We start from the raw sequence: 14,582 nt of genomic DNA on the forward strand, positions 1-14,582 counted from the left end.
ATACACACAATACACTTCCGGGCGACGCTGGGTCATCTCTCCTGTTACTTCCGGTCGGCTCATCATTCTAAGAGCAAGAAGACAGAGAGAGAGCCAGGGCCGGCGTCAGCACCCGGCCAAGTGCCGGGGCCCTGGCGAGACGGGGGGGCCCACTCACGCTGTCTGGGATACAGCGTGCTCAGACTACTCGGTGACCGTCCGCCGTACTGTGTGATGTCAGGTGGAGGAGGAGAGCGCTGAGGCTGGAGACAACAGGAAAAGGGCAGGAGGATCTTGAACACAGTTGGAAACGTGCAGAGAGCTGCACTCGGGAGCGGAGTGTCTGCCCTCAGGCACTGTTCATGATCCTCCTGCCCTTTTCCTGGTGCGTGTCTCCAGCCTCAGCGCTCTCCTCCTCCTGACATCACACAGTCCGGCGGACGGTCACCGCATAGTATGAGCACGCTGTATCCCAGACAGCGTGAGTGGGCCCCCCCCATCTTGCCAGGGCAATGAAGACGGTGCAGAGAGCCGCACTTGGGAGCAGAGTGTCTGCCTGCCGGGTGCAGGATGCGTTTTTTCTCCATTGACTAACATTAGCGACGCATTGCGACGGATTGCCACACGTCGCAACCGTCGCGCGACGGTTGCGCCGTGTTGTGGCAGGCCGTCGGCCGCAAAAAACGTTGCATGTAATGTTTTTTGCTGCGTCGTGTCCGCCATTTCCGACCGCGCATGCGCGGCCGGAACTCCGCCCCCACCTCCCCGCACCTCACAATGGGGCAGCGGATGCGCTGGAAAAATGCATCCGCTGCCCCCATTGTGCGGCGGAGACAACGCTAGCGTCGGTAACCTCGTTATAAATGTCATAATTATATGATAAGTATGCACTAAGCTCCATCCCTCCATAACCCCACCCCCATATGACCAAAGCCCCGCCCCTGCCCCACCCCCACCGGGCCATGGAAAACTGATCTTGCTTAAAGCCGATCCCTGGTGAAAAAAAGGTTGGGGACCTCTGGCTTATACAATGTATCCCTATGGAGCGTCCATATAATGCTCCATAGACTTTCTTTGTAAAAATGAATTCCAGCTGTTCAGAATTCAACATGAGTTAGAAGACGACCAGAACAGCGCTAAAAACAGGGAAGTTGGGATTGGGAAGTATTTTAATGTACCATACTATACACATTTAGAAAGGTTTAATGATTAAAAGTTTTGTCAGGAGTGCTTCTTTAATCATTCAGTTTTTAAATAAATGTTCTGCTAAACCATACTGTAAATGGAATAAATGAGTAGCCTGATTTAGGAAAAATTGCCTATTAGGGCATATGGAAGTCATAGAGGCACTTCCAGAATAGAGAGAAAAAAATCATCTAAATGGGCACCATGCATTATATGCCTGCTTAACCACAATTTACACCAATAAAATCAACTGTTTGTCAGGAGTGTTGGCAACCAGGTCACAGTGATCAGTTCAGGACTGCAATAAGTGCCATAAGGAACATGTTGTCTAGGCGGAGACAACCTCTAAAAGCCCCTGTACACATTTTAACCCCTTCACGCCGCAGCCCTTTTTCGTTTTTGCATTTTTGTTTTTCGCTCCCCTCATTCTCAGAGCCATAACCTTTTTACTTTTCCATCAATATGGCCATGTGAGGGCTTATTTTTGCGGGACGAGTTGTACTTTTGAAATACACCATTGGTTTTACCATGTCTTGTACTAGAAAACGGGAAAAAAATTCCAAGTGTGCAGAAATTGCAAAAAAAATGCAATCCCACACTTGTTTTTTGTTTGGCTTTTTTGCTAGGTTCACTAACTTCTAAAACTGACCTGCCATTTTGATTCTCCAGGTCATTACGAGTTCATAGACACCAGACATGTCTAGGTTATTTTTTTATCCAAGTGGTGAAAAAAAATTCCAAACTTTGTTTAAAAAAAAAACAAAAAAAAACAATTGCACCATTTTCCGATACCCGTAGCGTCTCCATTTTTTGTGATATTGGGTCGGGTGAGGGCTTATTTTTTGTGCGCCAAGCTGGAGTTTTTAATGAAACCACTTTTGTGCAGTTCCGTTCTTTTGATCACCCGTTGTTGCATTTTACTGCAATGTCGCGGCGACCAAAAGAACGCAATTCTGGGTTTTCATATTTCTTTCTCGGTACGTTGTTTAGCGATCAGGTTAATCTTTTTTTTTTTATGGATAGATCGGGCGATTCTGAACACGGCGATACCAAATATGTATATGTTTGATTTTTTTGGATGGGGCAAAAGGGGGTCGACTTAAACTTCTATATTTTTTTATATATATATATATATATATATATATATATATATATATATATATATATTTATTTACAACTTTTTTTTTTCTTTTTTTAACTTTTGCCATGCTTCAATAGCCTCCATGGGAGGCTAGAAGCTGGCATAACTGGATCGGATCAGCTACATAGCAGCAATCATCAGATCGCTGCTATATAGCTGAATTGCAGGCTTGCTATGAGCGCCGACTGTTGTGAATTCTGTTCTCGAACTCCCTCCTGTGGTCATGAACGGTACTTCGGCGAGTTCAGCCCATGGACTCCCTCTGGTGGCTGTGAGTGGAGCTGCTGGTTCTGAGGTTCTGAGGTTCCTTCCTCAGATGACCTCGTTTGGTCCCAGGCTGGCTGCTCTATTTAACTCCACTCAGATCGTTACTTGATGCCAGCTGTCAATATTCTAGTACTGGTTCAGATCTCTCTTGGATCTTTCAGAGGACCTGTCTACTCCAGCGAAGCTAAGTCCCTGCTAGTTTATTTGCTTATCTTTGTTTTCTTGTCCAGCTTGCTATCATGATATTGCCTTGCTAGCTGGAAGCTCTCGGAGGCAGAGTGGCACCTCCGCACCGTGAGTCGGTGCGGGGGTCTTTTTGCACACACTGCGTGGCTTTTTGTAGTGTTTTGTGCTGACCGCAAAGATACCTTTTCTATCCTCAGTCTGTTTAGTGAAGTCTGGCCTCCTTTGCTGAAACCTGTTTCATTCTTATGTTTGTGACTTTCATCTTAACTCACTCATATTTGTGGGGGGCTGCCTTTTCCTTTGGGGAAATTTCTCTGAGGCAAGTTAGGCTTTATTTCCTATCTTAGGGGTAGTTAGCTCTTAGGCTGTGAAGAGGCGTCTAGGCAGAGTTAGGTACGCTCCACGGCTATTTCTAGTGTTGGTGTGATAGGATTAGGCTTGCGGTCAGCAGAGCTCCCACTTCCCAGAGCTCATCCTGTGTGATAGTTTAACTATCAGGTCATTCCGGGTGCTCCTAACCACCAGGTCCATAACAGTCGCCAGAAAAAACGCATCCACATTACGCAATGCAGGATCTCCTGGCGCAAGGGAAAAACTGTTGTGAATTCTGTTCTCGAACTCCCTCCTGTGGTCATGAATGGTACTTCGGCGAGTTCGGCCCATGGACTCCCTCTGGTGGCTGTGAGTGGAGCTGCTGGTTTTGAGGTTCCTTCCTCAGCTGACCTCGTTTGGTCCCAGGCTGGTTGCTCTATTTAACTCCACTCAGATCGTTACTAGATGCCAGCTGTCAATGTTCTAGTACTGGTTCAGGACTTTGACCAGAGCTGAACGGCAAGAACACAGACGTCAGAATGGGCTGCGTTTTTACTGTGGTGACTCCACTCATGCTATCTCTGATTGTCCTAAGTGCACTAAGCGGTTCGCTAGGTCTGCCACCATTGGTACGGTACAGCCTAAATTTCTTTTGTCCATTACTCTGATTTGCTCTTTGTCATCCTATTCTGTTATGGCATTTGTGGATTCAGGCGCTGCCCTGAATTTGATGGACTTGGAGTTTGCCAGGCGCTGTGGTTTTTTCTTGGAGCCCTTGCAGTATCCTATTCCATTGAGAGGAATTGATGCTACGCCTTTGGCCAAGAATAAGCCTCAGTACTGGACTCAATTGACCATGTGCATGGCTCCTGCACATCAGGAGGATATTCGCTTTTTGGTGTTGCATAATCTGCATGATGTGGTCGTTTTGGGTTTGCCATGGCTACAGGTCCATAATCCAGTATTGGATTGGAAATCAATGTCTGTGTCCAGTTGGGGTTGTCAAGGGGTACATGGAGATGTTCCATTGTTGTCAATTTCATCTTCCACTCCTTCTGAAGTCCCTGAGTTTTTGTCGGATTACCGGGATGTATTTGATGAGCCCAAGTCCAGTGCCCTACCTCCTCATAGGGACTGTGATTGTGCTATTAATTTGATTCCTGGTAGTAAGTTTCCTAAGGGTCGACTGTTCAATTTGTCTGTGCCAGAGCATGCCGCTATGCGGAGTTATATAAAGGAGTCCTTGGAGAAAGGGAATATTCGCCCGTCGTCGTCACCATTGGGAGCAGGGTTCTTTTTTGTGGCCAAGAAGGATGTTTCTCTGAGACCTTGTATAGATTACCGCCTTCTTATTAAAATCACGGTCAAATTTCAGTACCCTTTGCCGCTACTGTCTGATTTGTTTGCTCGGATTAAGGGGGCTAGTTGGTTCACCAAGATAGATCTTCGAGGCGCGTATAATCTTGTGCGTATTAAGCAGGGCGATGAATGGAAAACAGCATTTAATACGCCCGAGGGCCATTTTGAGTACCTGGTGATGCCATTCGGGCTTTCTAATGCTCCATCTGTGTTTCAGTCCTTTATGCATGACATCTTCCGAAAGTACCTGGATAGATTCATGATTGTATATTTGGATGATATTTTGGTCTTTTCGGATGATTGGGAGTCTCATGTGAAGCAGGGTAGAATGGTGTTCCAGGTCCTTCGTGCTAATTCCTTGTTTGTGAAAGGGTCTAAATGTCTCTTTGGAGTTCAGAAGGTTTCATTTTTGGGCTTCATTTTTTCCCCTTCTACTATCGAGATGGACCCTGTTAAAGTTCAGGCCATTTATGATTGGACTCAGCCTACTTCTGTGAAGAGCCTTCAGAAATTCCTGGGCTTTGCTAATTTTTACCGTCGCTTCATCCCTAATTTTTCGAGTGTTGTTAAACCATTGACAGATTTGACCAAGAAAGGTGCTGATGTGGTCAATTGGTCCTCTGCGGCCGTTGAGGCTTTTCAGGAGTTGAAGCGTCGTTTTTCTTCTGCCCCTGTGTTGTGTCAGCCAGATGTTTCGCTCCCGTTTCAGGTCGAGGTTGATGCTTCTGAGATTGGAGCAGGGGCTGTGTTATCTCAAAGAAGTTCTGATGGCTCGGTGATGAAACCATGTGCTTTCTTTTCAAGAAAGTTTTCGCCTGCTGAGCGCAATTATGATGTGGGCAATCGAGAGTTGTTGGCTATGAAGTGGGCATTTGAGGAGTGGCGACATTGGCTTGAAGGAGCCAAGCATCGCGTGGTGGTCTTAACGGATCACAAGAATCTGACTTATCTCGAGTCTGCCAAGCGGTTGAATCCTAGACAGGCTCGATGGTCGCTGTTTTTCTCCCGCTTCGATATTGTGGTTTCATACCTTCCGGGTTCTAAGAATGTGAAGGCTGATGCCCTTTCAAGGAGTTTCGTGCCTGATTCTCCGGGAGTTCCTGAGCCGGTTGGTATTCTCAAAGAGGGGGTAATTTTGTCTGCCATCTCTCCTGATTTGCGGTGGGTGCTGCAGGAGTTTCAGGCTGATAGACCTGACCGTTGTCCAGCGGAGAAACTGTTTGTCCCTGATAGATGGACTAGTAGAGTTATCTCTGAGGTTCATTGTTCGGTGTTGGCTGGTCATCCTGGAATCTTTGGTACTAGAGATTTGGTGGCTAGATCCTTTTGGTGGCCGTCCTTGTCACGGGATGTGCGTTCTTTTGTGCAGTCCTGTGGGACTTGTGCTCGGGCTAAGCCCTGCTGTTCTCGTGCCAGTTGGTTGCTTTTGCCCTTGCCGGTCCCGAAAAGGCCCTGGACGCATATTTCCATGGATTTTATTTCAGATCTCCCTATCTCTCAAAGGATGTGGGTCATCTGGGTGGTTTGTGATCGCTTCTCTAAGATAGTCCATTTGGTACCCTTGCCTAAATTGCCTTCCTCCTCTGATTTGGTTCCATTATTTTTCCAGCATGTGGTTCGTTTGCATGGCATTCCGGAGAACATCGTGTCGGACAGAGGTTCCCAGTTTGTTTCAAGGTTTTGGCGGTCCTTTTGTGCTAAGATGGGCATTGATTTGTCTTTTTCTTCAGCTTTCCATCCTCAGACAAACCGAACGAACCAATCAGACTTTGGAGACATATCTGAGATGCTTTGTTTCTGCTGATCAGGATGATTGGGTGTCCTTCTTGCCTTTGGCTGAGTTCGCCCTTAATAATCGGGCCAGCTCGGCTACTTTGGTTTCGCCTTTTTTCTGTAATTCTGGTTTCCATCCTCGTTTTTCTTCAGGGCAGGTTGAGCCTTCGGACTGTCCTGGTGTAGATTCTGTGGTGGACAGGTTACAGCAAATTTGGACTCACGTAGTGGACAATTTGACATTGTCCCAGGAGAAGGCTCAACGTTTCGCTAACCGCCGTCGCTGTGTTGGTCCCCGACTTCGTGTTGGAGATTTGGTATGGTTGTCGTCTCGTTATGTTCCTATGAAGGTTTCTTCTCCTAAGTTTAAGCCTCGTTTCATTGGTCCTTATAAGATTTCTGAGATTTTCAATCCTGTGTCATTTCGTTTAGCCCTTTCAGCTTCTTTTGCCATCCATAATGTGTTCCATAGGTCGTTGTTGCGGAGATATGTGGCGCCTATGGTTCCCTCCGTTGACCCTCCTGCCCCGGTGTTGGTTGAGGGGGAGTTGGAGTATGTGGTGGAGAAGATTTTAGATTCTCATATTTCGAGATGGAAACTTCAGTACCTGGTCGAGTGGAAGGGTTATGGTCAGGAAGATAATTCCTGGGTTGTTGCCTCTGATGTTCATGCTGCCGATCTAGTTCGTGCCTTTCATTTGGCTTGTCCTGATTGGCCTGGGGGCTCTGGTGAGGGTTCGGTGACCCCTCCTCAAGGGGGGGGTACTGTTGTGAATTCTGTTCTCGAACTCCCTCCTGTGGTCATGAATGGTACTTCGGCGAGTTCGGCCCATGGACTCCCTCTGGTGGCTGTGAGTGGAGCTGCTGGTTCTGAGGTTCCTTCCTCAGCTGACCTCGTTTGGTCCCAGGCTGGCTGCTCTATTTAACTCCACTCAGATCGTTACTTGATGCCAGCTGTCAATGTTCTAGTACTGGTTCAGATCTCTCTTGGATCTTTCAGAGGACCTGTCTACTCCAGCGAAGCTAAGTCCCTGCTAGTTAATTTGCTTATCTTTGTTTTCTTGTCCAGCTTGCCATCATGATATTGCCTTGCTAGCTGGAAGTTCTGGGAGGCAGAGTGGCACCTCCGCACCGTGAGTCGGTGCGGGGGTCTTTTTGCACACTCTGCGTGGCTTTTTGTAGTGTTTTGTGCTGACCGCAAAGATACCTTTTCTATCCTCAGTCTGTTTAGTGAAGTCTGGCCTCCTTTGCTGAAACCTGTTTCATTCTTATGTTTGTGAATTTCATCTTAACTCACAGTCAATATTTATGGAGGGGCTGCCTTTTCCTTTGGGGAAATTTCTCTGAGGCAAGTTAGGCTTTATTTCCTATCTTAGGGGTAGTTAGCTCTTAGGCTGTGAAGAGGCGTCTAGGCAGAGTTAGGTACGCTCCACGGCTATTTCTAGTGTTTGTGTGATAGGATTAGACTTGCGGTCAGCAGAGCTCCCACTTCCCAGAGCTCGTCCTGTGTGATAGTTTAACCATCAGGTCATTCCGGGTGCTCCTAACCACCAGGTCCATAACAGCCGACCACAAGGTGGCGCTCACAGCAGGCCGGCATCAGAAACCCTAGAGGTCTCAAGGACCTCTATGGTTACTATCCTGACGCATTGCTGACTCCCGATCATATGACGGGGTCGGCAATGCAAGTGTTTCCGGTAGTGCGGCCAGAAGCATCGGTTAAATGCCGCTGTCAGCGTTTGACAGCACAATTTAACTGGTTAATAGTGGTGGGTGAATCGCGATTTCACCCGCCACTATTGCACGCACATGTCAGCTGTACAAAACAGCTGACATGTCGCGACTTTGATGTGGGCTCACCGCCGGAGACCACATCAAAGGGGGAGACATGACTGCGCCGTACTAGTACGGGGCATGTCGTGAAGGGGTTAATAATGTTGGCCAAATCAGCCAATTTTGACCAGTTTGACAGTCTAATGTGTATGGCAGCCCTGGACAACTGATCATCAGAGAAGATGCCAATCGGGCATGTGTAATTTTGGATTGCCAGTTACTTTGTTCTTCCAAAGAAAAGCCAAACAAAGTCTTTTTTTTACGGCTCACTCACACCACCAAATTTCTGACCCCAGTTAGATACAATAAATCATTGGATCACACTCAGGCCAATGTTAATTTATTGGGTCTCCAACATGTTGGATTTTTTCCTTGGACAGTGTCAGTCTGAGAAAGAAATTGCAGGTTGTTTAAGTTTGACCCGATTGGATCACACTTGGCCATGCAAGTCAATGAGTCTGTGGAAAACATTGGACTTTACTAGGATGACATCTGAGTGCAGTCCGATTTCACAATGGAGAAGATGGAGAAATTTTGTTAGTCATCATCGAAGAGAATTTTATCACACTACGCTGACACTCTGATGAAATTCTGATCAGAGTTTCATCAGAGTGTAATTTGCATAATTGGCCTGATTCTCTTAGATGAGAGAATCTACAGCCATCTGACTCTAGCCTAAAGAAAATTGAAGCTCTCAGCCTAACAAGCGCTCCTGATTATCGGAGAACCGGCTGAGGTGACTGTTGGATGAATAAAGCTTCTGTCGATCATTAGACTGACAGCCGTCTAATATGAATGGCCAGTTTTAGTCTATTCTTTTAATTTTATTCACTAATTTTGAGTTAGACTGGTCAAGAAGAAGGTCCTCTATCGAGTCGATACACATTAGATAAAAATGGACTTATCAAATTTGTTTGGAAGCTCTCTGACTTGGGGGGGATAGATGGATCTGGCCATTGGAATTTCAACAGCTGATTATTTTGTTCAGTGGCGAGATAAGCCACTGCCAGAGTAGTGTGATGTAACTATCTCAGAAAACTCCAAAACTCGCTGCCAAGTCAAGCACTCCTGTGTGTTAATATTTATCGGGACCTTAGGAGCTACCTTAGCTCATCCACTGTCTTTAAAAAGGTTTGCTCACTGCTTACCAGTTCTCCTTAGGCCACGTTCAGTGTTTGATCAGTATTTTACATTAGTATTTGTAAGTAGACATGAGTGAACATGTTCGGAAAACTTTCGCCAATCTCAAATTTGGCACAAACGTAGCAAATTCAGATTCGTGTTCGCTTTCACGTGACGTCACATCACGTCGCGTAGTATAGTGGTGCAGCCACTAGGCGCAATTAGCTACTAAAAAATTGTTTGTGCTAAAATGGTGTTTCAGTGGCAAATCAAAAGGCCAAATTTCCACAAACAAATCATTAGGCCAACTATAGTAGTGCAGCCACGAGGCCCAATTAGCTACTCCAAATCGTTAACGCTAAAACGGTTTCAGTGGCAAATCAGAAGGCTATATTTCCACTTAAAATCATTAGGCATAACAGTGTTGCTCAGACACACTAGCTAAGAAAATAGTGATTGTTAATTTAGGGACAGGTGACTGACCGCTGTGGGCCAAAGGTTGTGACACAGCAGGGTATGAGAGGGGAAGGCTATTTACAACATGAGTGGGAAAAAGCGAGGTTGTGGTGGAAGGGGGAATAGGCTTGGTGTTAGATGTGTATGTGGATTAGGAGTTAATGTGAATGAAAGCTCAACTGAACAAACACCATCTTGTCCTATCCAAAGACCACTGACAACACCTGTTACTGTCCGGCCTACTCGACTTCCTTTCTTTGGCAGATGCACAGTAGTACGCCTTGTAGATGAGGCTCAGAAAGAGCCTGTGCTCCAGTGGATGGCAAGCACTGCATCAATTGGCCTCTCCTCCTCTTCCTCCACCTTAACGTCACACAGTAGAATTCTCAAAGGTGGCACCCCAATCACCCTTGTTTCCCCCAGCATCAAAAATTTCCAAAGGCCCAACTGACTGGGCATCAGAGATCTGCTTAGAAGAATCACAGAATCCAGAGGAAAGCATCTGCACCGATGCCCAAAATTTTTTCATGTTGGATCTGAGGGTGGACGAAGTAGGGTCCGAGCAGAAACCAGACCCTTGTGTAATAATTATATGGATACTACAGAATCTGATAGCATGGGATAAAGCCAGTCTGAGAACAAAGTTGCAGCAAAAGATGTATTTACCCACAAACGAAAATGTAAACAGAACTAACAGATATTTCTGCAATTGTAACGAGAGCCTCAGCTCTATATAGAAAACAGCCAACAGGTAGCAAACAAAACATAGTACAGATATTTCTGCAATTGTAACGAGAGCCTCAGCTCTATATAGAAAATAGCCAATAGGTTAGCAAACAAAACATAGTACAGATAGTACTATAGTAACGAGGTCCTCAGCTCTATATAGAAAATCACAGCAAACTGAGTAGCGGGGCGCGACCGCTAATGTGAACCAGTCCAGCAAGGAAATAATGTGGGAGCAAACAAGACACTTAAACGAGGAAGTCCAATAAGGTTTAGTGCACACAGTATTTAAATGATGATGTCCAGCAACACTTGTTCATACGTGCGCACAGTACTTGCTAGTAGGAGTCCAATAGTTCACAGATGATGCGTCATGTGAATGACGTCCTAGAAAAGAGAGGACGAGGGGAGAAAGAGGGAGAGCGCCATCTAAGCGTAGTAGATAAGTAAATCTTTCTTGTAGCAATAACAGCTTGAATCTTGCTCACCTGGTGTGGTTGTGCAAAGAGGCACAACACTGGGAAAGGTTTGGTACACAAAGGAAACTGGTGTGCTGCCAGTCGCAGCAGTTTCAGGGGCGAGAGGTAGCTGAACGGGGTGAGGCAGACCTGAGTAGTGAGCAGCAGAAGCAGGGAGTTAACCAGCAAGCAGGCAGATGCTCAGGAGCCAGCAGCACAAAATATTCAGGCACAGGTGAACACATGACCAGGACTTAAATAATCAGACAGACAGGAAGTTCCATGACAGGGTGAGATCCAAGCCTCCATCTTGGATCAGGGCAAACAGACACCAGGAAAGTCCGGAATCCTTACACCTTGTCACCAGACGTTAACCACCAAGGGTGGAGGTGATCTTGATGAGACTTAGATACCAGAGGTGCATGCGGACTGTACTGTGGTGTCAGGGCAGGAAGAGGGAGGGCGACTCAGGGTGAAGAGTGTGAGAACAGAGAGGTTGACGATGATGTGGTAGATTCCACTTGGTGTGAACCCAGAGGTATGCAGCTGAGTATCTCAGTAGAGGAGGTGGGGGAGGAGGAAGATGAAGAGGTTATATTGTGGATTCCCACAAAGACACAAAGTGACGCAACCATGACAAGCACTGCATCCTCAGCTCCAACCCTGTCTCTGGCCACCACCGGTCGTGAGTGTACAGTTTGCAGGGGTGGCAAGGGTTGCCTAGACTTGGCCTTTTTGAGAAGGCAAAGTATGACCCAACATGTTAACTGTCAAATTTGCAAGAAGAAAACATACTCAGTACAGGCAAAAATTGCAATAATAATTTGACAACTGCATGCATGAACCTACAATTGTGCAATCAACATGCCTTATTGTGGGAATCTCACTGCGCTAAAATGTGGACTAACAGGCAATGACAACCACCGGCTGTCCAATTAACCCCATCTGCTGCTGCTGCTTCATCCTCCATCACCATTCTAAGTTTTCACACACAGATCTCCGGCCGCAGAAACTACACTTGTTTACCCACCACAGTTTGGGTGAGTGAGAGCCGGTCAGCTATTACCGAAGTAGACATGACTGCTGCTTTTGTGTCACCTAGCACAATGCAACTTTCTCAATCTACCATAGCATCTCCGCCTGCACCTCACTCACAATCCAGCAGTTTGTTCTGTTCTCTGTACTCCACCCTCTCTCAGCAGAGCAGCCAGTTCTCGATCCCGCAGTTATGGTCACGTAAAATAATGTTTTCTCCTACACATGGCAAAGCTAATAGCTTGACCTCAGCCATCTCCAATCTGTTGATCGCAGTCCCCCAGTACCAGTTTTCCTGTCTCCATTACTTCTTTAAGAAAGCTGTGACTGCGCTACATCAGCATGTCGCCGACAACATTACCCAGTCCCAGAAAAAAATCTAATTCTGCCAGGGTGAATTTTACCATTGACACCTGGACGAGCAAACATGGGCAGGGGCTTCACATCTCACTGACTGGGCACTGGGTGACTCTGGTGGCTGTGGGGGCAGGTGATCATGGGGCTGCTCCACAAGTCCTTGAATCCCCCCAAGGCTTGCATGAGAAACCTCTGTATCTAACAGTTCCACCACTGCTTCTGCCTCCTCCACCTCCTCTAGGGCCTCCACCTGTGCCCTCAAACTCTCCCTTAACCAGACATAGGTTCCAACAGTACAGATAGAATCTTCCCCATCTCCCTACTGCACAGTCAAGGCTTACAGCAATCAGGCAGTGTTTAAATTAAGAGTTGTGGACCAGTGTCCAGGCCGAGTTTGAGAAATGGCTGTCTCCACTAAACCTGGAGCCAGGGAAGACCGTGTGGGATAACAGTGCAAACCTGGTGGCAGCCCTATGCTGTGGCAACCTCACACATGTGCCTTGTATGCAGCCCCATATTGCATGCAAGGCTCTATGTGGGGGCTACATTATACTATTTGTGGGGGGCTGCATTATACTTTATGAAAGGAGCTGCATTATACTGTATGAGGGGGCTGCTGTGAACTATATGAGGGGGCTTCAGTATACTCTGAGGAAGGCTGCATTATACTATATCAAGGACCTTAGGGAGTGCATTACATTGTATTGAGGACTATCTGTTCCCATCTTTCTTTCTCAGCCGATGTAAAGAAACTTGGGAACAAGTGTTGAATAACTTCAATATTGTTGATCACGCTCACTTAACGGCCTGAACTCAGCACATGTAAACACAACCAAAATTGTTCTGTGTGATGGTGCAACATGTGAGTATTTGGGGCCCCACTTTAAACTTTTGCCCAGGGCCCCACTTTGTCTAAAACCAGCCCTACCCATACCAGTAGTATATGGGTGCATGTGAAACATCAGATTGCACTTAGATGTCATCCAAGTGCAGTCCGATGTACGCACACAGAGACAATGGAGAAGACTGAGAAATTAAGTTCCCCATCTTCTCTGCACCTGTGCTGAGATTCGCCCATGTGAGAGAATTGGATCACATTCCAATGACACTCAGCTCAAACTCTAACATAGTTTGAGTCAAGAGTCAATAGCATAATTGGCCTGATTTTCTGACATGAGACAACATATGCCAGTATGAGTGAACCCAAATAGTTATAAAGGTTGAATAAAAGCCCCGGGTTCACCAAGTTCAACCTTCCTCCATCAGTTATACATTCTCTATCGCTAGATTATTTATAACCCACAATGCCATTTGTTGTGAGGAAAGCATCCAGTCCTTTTTAAAAAGATGTTACAGAGCCTGCCATTACTACTTCTTGTGATGGAGTAGTCAGACAATGAAAGGCCCTAACTGTAAAGAACCCTTTCTCATTTAACTGCCTTTTCCCCATCCATAATGAATGCCCCCTGGTCCTTTGTAAGGTCTTTAGGAATAAGTCATGTGCTCTCGGGTCTTAGTATTTTGGCTTCAGTAGTTAATTCATGTCGACAGTACTCATCAGTGAGTACTGATGTACTCACTGATGCTGTTGAGCGATACCTTCCGATATCCAGAAGTATCGGTATCGGATTGGATGGGCCGATATTCAAAAAATATCGGATATCGCCGATACCGATACCCGATACCAATGCAAGTCAATGGGACAAAAATATCGGAATTAAAGTAAACCCTTTCGTTCCTTGTAGGTTAATTCTACATGAAGGAAAACAACTAAGAATAATGTAGGATGTATTGGGGGAGGTGGAGGAGACATTAAAGGCATACAGAGACCATGCAGACAGCCGTGAACGATGCTGCAAGGCCCAAAAAAGCTCCTCTATGTAATCCTATATAGTATTTTTCCACAATCTAGCAGGATACGGATGGAAAGCCACTAATAGGATAAATTTGAAAAAATGTGTAGCAGGCTGCACTAATAGTGACGCACCCTGAGCTCACTACAACTGGCTGTGGTTGCAGACAAGACTACAGAGTAAGCTGCACTCACACAGAGACCTTGCAGACAGCCGTGAACAGCGCTGAAGGCAAAAAAAAGGTTCTCACACAGCGGTTGCTAAATTAGCCTGGGTAAAGCACAATGAAGCAAATCGCTATCTCTAAACTGGCCCTCAGTCAGAACAGCAGCGTCCTGTCCCTAACTGAATTCACAGCAGAGTGAGCCCAAAATGGCGGCGGCGACTTTTATACTGCATCATGACATCATTTCAGCAGCCAATCACAGCCATGCCAATAGTTACATGCCTAACATGCAGAAAAGGATGTGCCCACACTTCTAATCATTCCTCATTGGCTGAATTCTGGCTCTTTGAATTATGGGAACTTCCGATTCCGGT

The 14,582-nt window shown here is 46.2% G+C and overlaps 1 protein-coding gene across 4 annotated transcripts in view; it reads right to left on the reverse strand.

Annotated features, from left to right (window-relative positions):
• Window positions 1-14,582, reverse strand: part of RPH3A (rabphilin 3A) — a 450,823-nt gene that overhangs the window by 154,711 nt on the left and 281,530 nt on the right. The gene's annotated exons all lie outside the window — the stretch shown is intronic.

The sequence above is a fragment of the Ranitomeya variabilis genome, chromosome 1, assembly GCF_051348905.1.
Source record: "Ranitomeya variabilis isolate aRanVar5 chromosome 1, aRanVar5.hap1, whole genome shotgun sequence".
NCBI lineage: Eukaryota > Metazoa > Chordata > Amphibia > Anura > Dendrobatidae > Ranitomeya > Ranitomeya variabilis.